The sequence below is a fragment of the Palaemon carinicauda genome, chromosome 1 (assembly GCF_036898095.1).
Source record: "Palaemon carinicauda isolate YSFRI2023 chromosome 1, ASM3689809v2, whole genome shotgun sequence".
NCBI lineage: Eukaryota > Metazoa > Arthropoda > Malacostraca > Decapoda > Palaemonidae > Palaemon > Palaemon carinicauda.
The window spans coordinates 22,844,478-22,850,615 of NC_090725.1; the positions used below are offsets into that span (position 1 = coordinate 22,844,478).

General features: G+C 33.7%; 1 long non-coding RNA gene across 2 annotated transcripts in view; it reads left to right on the forward strand.

Moving 5' to 3' along the window:
- LOC137647257 (uncharacterized) overlaps positions 1-6,138 on the forward strand; it is a 263,006-nt gene that overhangs the window by 162,531 nt on the left and 94,337 nt on the right. The gene's annotated exons all lie outside the window — the stretch shown is intronic.

A 6,138-nucleotide genomic window follows, 5' to 3' on the forward strand; every position in this document is an offset into this window, starting at 1 on the left:
GGTCTTCTGAAAAACTATTCAACTTTTGCAATGACATCTTAACTTTTATGGTTTTAATTGAATATTCTTTTATTTTTTATCTATAATAAATGATATCGGCGTCAATGTCCTTAGATATCGGGATGCCAGAAAACTTTCAATGAATAAATCGATCAACATCGCTAGTGAATCCATACAATAATCTACCGCCTATAAACTGGGATTAATTCTTCTGCTACAGAACATTGTGATCCTATGGTGTGTAAACTGAAATAAAATATCTATCCTAGTCATCATCATCATCATCCTCCTACGCCTATTGACGCAAAGGGCCTCGGTTATATTTCGCCAGTCGTCTCTATCTTGAGCTTTCAATTATTATTATTATTATTATTATTATTATTATTATTACTTGCTAAGCTAGAATCCTAGTTGGAAAAGCAGGATGCTATAAGCCCGGGGGCTCCAACAGGGAAAATAGCCGAGTGAGGAAAGGAAACAAGGAAAAATAAGATATTTTAGGAACAGTAACCATACTAAAATAAACATTTCCGATATAAACTATAAAAACTTTAACAAAACAAGAGAAAGAGAAATAAGATAGAATAGTGTGCCTGAGTGCACCCTCAAGCAAGAGAACTCTTAACACAAAACAGTGGAAAACCATGGTACAGAGGCTATGGCACTACCCAAGACTAGAGAACAATGGTTTGATTTTGGAGTGTCCTCCTAGAAGAGCTGCTTATCATAGCTAAAGAGTCTCTTCTACCCTTACCAAGAGGAAAGTGGCCACTGAACAATTACAGTGCAGAACTTAACCCCTCGGGTGAAGAAGAAGAATTCACTACTCCATTCACCATCTACTTCGCGCTTCATAGTCCTCAGTCATGTAAGCGTAGAAAGTCTTACTTAGAATTTTTATGCTAGTAATCTCTCAGAATTATTCGAAATGGTGGAAATTAAAGGCATAAATAAACTGGTAAATTACATGATCAGAAAAATGACGAAGCTTACAGGGCACTGTACAAAATTTGTCGTAAAAAAAACGGTAAAAATCCTTAAATAAATATTCCATTTTATACATTTTTAGAAACGGATATATTGACGTAAAGGAGTGATATTACGGTCACCAACTTGTAAAATATGATAATAAATTAGGGTAAAATAACAGTCGCCTGTATTTGACTGAAATACGAATGAGAACAGTATAATTTTTACGGAGAATTTCCGATTAAAATTACTGTTTTTTTTTTTTTTTTTTTTTTTTTTTTTTTTTTTTTTTTTTTTTTTTTTTTTTACAGTGGACAGTGATATCTTAAGGAGAAAATCATATTACGTAATATTAAATAATGATAAGAGATAGAAGTGGGAGTTCCTCCTTGTACTCGTGGTAAATTTTGTAAACAGATAAGACATTTAGCGCCATTACGCGTGTCAGAGGTAAAATGAATTGGAAAACCCATTTGATGAAATCGGGAATTAACTGATTTCGCACGTGACAGTAGATAATCATAACTCCAAGAATTGTGGTGGCCGATGTGGTAACGTCCCTGACTGGTGAACGCCAGACTGGAGTTCGAGTCATGCTCAAACTTGCCCTAGCAAGCAGGACAATGCCTCAGAGACTGACCATATATTATGATTAGCGGCCCAAGGTCCTTCTTTACCCAAGCTAGGAATAGGGAAGGCCAGGCAATGGCTGTCGATGACTCAGCTGATAGACCTATAGGCTCTTCCAAACACGCCATCCTTAGCTCACAAGGATGGTGAGGTTGCAGACACTAGAGAAACTATCGAGTTTGAGAAGGGGACTGGTTCTAAGGGCCCTCTACTTTATATAAGTCTTTTTATAGTTTATATATCAAATATCTGTTTTAATCTTGTTAATGTTTTTAAAATGTTTTATTTCAATTTTGCATGATTTCTTATATAGTTTATTTATTTCCTTATTTCCATTCCTCACTGGGCTGTTTTTCCCCCTTGGAGCCCTTGGGCTTATAGCATCTTGCTTTTCCAACTAGGGTTGTAGCTTAGCTAGTAATAATAATAATAATAAAAGTCGATGATTGATGATGATTATTGTTATTATTATTATTATTTTTATTATTATTATTATTATTATTTGCTAAACTACAACCCTAGTTGGAAAAGCAGGATGTTATAAGCCAGGGGGCCCCAACAAGAAAAATAGCCTAGTGAGGAAAGGAAACTAGGAAAAATAAAATATTTTAAGAAAAGTAACATTGAAATAAATATTTTCTATATAAACTATAAGACTTTAACAAAACAAGTGGAAGAGAAATAAGACAGAATAGTGTGCCCGAGTGTACTCTCAAGCAAGAGAACTAACTGAAGACAGTGGACGACCAAGACTAGAGGACAATGGTTTGATTTTGGAGTGTCCTTCTCCTAGAAGAGCTGCTTACCATAGCTAAAGTCTCTTCTACCCTTACCAAGAGGAAAGTGGCCACTGAACAATTACACCGTAGTAGTTAACCACTTGATCGAAGGAGAATATGTAAAGAATATACCAGAGAATTCGGTGTATGTGTAGGCAAAGGGAAAATGAACTGTAACCAGAGAGAAGGATCCAATGTAGCACTGTCTGGCCAGTCAAAGGACCAATAACTCTCTAGTGGTAGTATGTCAACGGGTGGCTGGTGCCCTGGCCAACCTACTACCTGCTTTATATTTCTTGTAGTAAAAACTACTTTATACACTAAACATTTACAAAGCATATAAAAGATTTTATTTTATTTTACAAGTTAACAAAATTACAGACAACATATTTATGCACGAACATTTCAGAAACAGACTTTTTCTACCTTTTAATTTGTAAAAGGTTTCAAAATAATTCTAAACTCAAGAGTTATTATTATTATTATTCGTAGTAGTAGCCAAGCTACAACCCTGGTTGGAAAAGCAAGATGCTATAAGCCCAAGAGCTCCTAAAGGGAAAAATAGCCAAATGAGGAAAGGAAATAACGAAATAAATAAATGATGAGAACAAGTTAACAATAAATTATTCTAAAACAGTAAAAACGTCGAAACAGATATGTCCTATATAAACTATTAACAACGTCAAAAACAGATATGTCATTTATAAACTATAAAACGACTCATGTCAGCCTGGTCAACATAAAAACATTTGCTCCAACTTTGAACTTTTGAAGTTCTACTGATTTAACTACCCGATTAGGAAGATCATTCCACAACTTGGTAACAGCTGGAATAAAACTTCTAGAATACTGTGTAGTATTGAACCTCATGATGGAGAAGGCTTGCCTATTAGAATTAACTGCCTGCCTAGTATTACGAACAGGATAGAATTGTCCAGGGAGATCTGAATGCAAAGGATGGTCAGAGTTATGAAAAATCTTATGCAACATGCATAATGAACTAATTGGACGACGGTGTGATATCACTGTCTGCAGACAGTATCACCAAATTGTTTAGTCTCTGTTGCGAAATAGTTGACCTTGAGTATGTGTAAATCACATTTGGTTTAGGAAAAAATTCTCTCACCTTAAGCTAATGTTATGCAAACCTTTGAATCAACAAATCATTAGGAAATGGAGTTAGTTTATTATTATTATTATTATTATTATTATTATTATTATTATTATTATTATTAGCTAAGATACAAGCCTAGATGGAAAAGCAAGATGCTATGATCCCAAAGGCTCCAACAGGGAAAAATAGCCCATTGAGGAAAAGAGATGAGGAAATAAATTATTATTATTATTATTATTATTATTATCATTATTATTATTATTATTAACTAAGATACAAACCTAGTTGGAAAAGTAAGATGCTATAAGCACAAGGGCTCCAATAGGGAAAATAGCTTAGTGAGGAAAAAAAATTAGGAAATAAATTATTATTATTATTATTATTATTATTATTATTAGCTAAGATACAACCCTAGCTGGAAAAGCAAGATGCTATGAGCCCAAAGGCTTCAACAGGGAAAAATAGCCCAGTGAGGAAAAGAAATTAGGAAATAAATTATCATTATTAATATTATTATTATCATTATTATTATTATTATTAGCTAAGCTACAACCCTAGTTGGAAAAGCAAGATGCTATGAGCCCAAAGGCTCCAACAGGGAAAAGTAGCCCAGTGAGGAAAAGAAATTAGGAAATAAATATTTTCATTATTATTATTATCATTACTAATTAAGCTACAGCCCTAGTTGGAAAAGCAAGATGCTATAACAAGGGCTCCAACAGGGAAAAATAGCCCACTGAGGAAAGGAAATAAGGGAATAAATAACCTACAAGAGAAGTAATATATAATCAAAATAAAATATTTTAAGAACAGTAACAACATTAGATTAGGTCTTTTATATATAAACTTTAAAAACAACCAAGAGGAAGAGAAATAAGATAGAACAGCGTGCCCGAATGTACCCTCAAGCAAAAGAACTCTAATTCAAGACAGTGGAAGGCCATGGTACAAAGGCTATGGCACTACCAAAAACTAGGGAACAATGGTTTTATTTTGGACCGTCCTTCTCTTTGAAGAGCTGCTTACCGTATCTGAAGAGTCTCTTCTACCCTTACCAAGAGGAAAGTGGCCATTGCAGTAGTTAACCCCATGTGTAAAGGAAAATGTTTGGTATTCCCAGAGTTGTCTGGTGTATGAGGACAGGAGAATGTGGAAAAAATAGGACAGACTATATTCTCTCTCTCTCTCTCTCTCTCTCTCTCTCTCTCTCTCTCTCTCTCTCTCTCTCTCTCTGGGTCCGCAGTTGATGCTATCAACTTTAGCTACTTCAATTAATTGACGAACTTATTTCCTTGACCATGAAATTTCACTCACGCAATTAACTACTGAGGCCCTTTGCGTCAATTGGCGTAGGAGGAGATGATGATGATGATGATGATGAAAATTAACTACTAACTATAAACACTAGTCCAGTGATTGGGAAATTGAGTATATTTAGCGAACTGTGAAATTGAGATGATTTTATTAATGTGATGAAAAATTCTTCTCTTTGGATAATATATTTTCCACTGTTATTCAGGACCGTCATTTCTATGCTTTGGAATTTTCTCTGCTTGTATTAACTATTATTATTATTATTATTATTATTATTATTATTATTATTATTATTATTATTACTTGCTAAGCTGGAACCCTAGTTCAAAAAGCAGGGTGTTATAAGCCCAAGGGCTCCAACAGGGAAAATAGCTCAGTGAGGAAAAGAAATGAGGAAATAAATTATTATTATTATTATTATTATTATTACTTGCTAAGCTAGAACCCTAATTGGAAAAGCAGGGTGCTATAAGCCCAAGGGTTCCAACAGGGAAAATAGCCCAGCGAGGAAAGGAAATAAGGAAAAACTACAAGAAATTTTGAAGTTTTCCTATCTCCTTTTCCGATTATTCTGAAAAATATTTTGTGAACAGTGGTGCATTGTCTATTTTTTTTTTTTTTTTTTTTTTTGTCTTTTTTGTACCACACTACGATTCAGGAAACTGAGAGAGTTCGGTTATTACCGGATAGCTCAATTATGGATGAGAAGAAAAGACAATTTTTCACAGTGAGTTTCAAAGAGAATATTTATCTATGGAAATGCCTCGTGACTGAAGCAAAAGAATAAAGTAAAGGTGGAACACGTAATGAAGTTTGTATGATTGAGAGAGAATGATAAAATTAGGAAAAAATTCTAAAGAAAAAAAAAGATAATCAAATGTTACTTATGGACGTCACAACATGATTATATAACCATGTGTTCATTTGCAAAACTAAACTGTATAATAATAAGAAGAAGAAGAAGAAGAAGAAGAATAATAATAATAATAATAATAACAATTTTAGAAATGTCAATAGTAATAACAATAATTTCAATAATTTAATAATCATTATGTTTTTAACAAGAATTTGAAGACCTAGGCCTACATGGCTGAGGACTATGAAGCACTAAGTAAGAGATGATGAATGGAGAAGTACTGATATAAAAGCTCAAGATAGAGACGACTGGTGAAATCTAACCGAGACCCTTTGCGTTAATAGGCGTAGGAGGAGTTGATGGTGAATCATTTTAATAATAATCGCCTGCAATATACCTTTGATTGCAAAATCGTAACTTTTGAAATTGTGAAACTAAAGATAAATACGTCACTTATGTTCTCATGGCGCTATAAA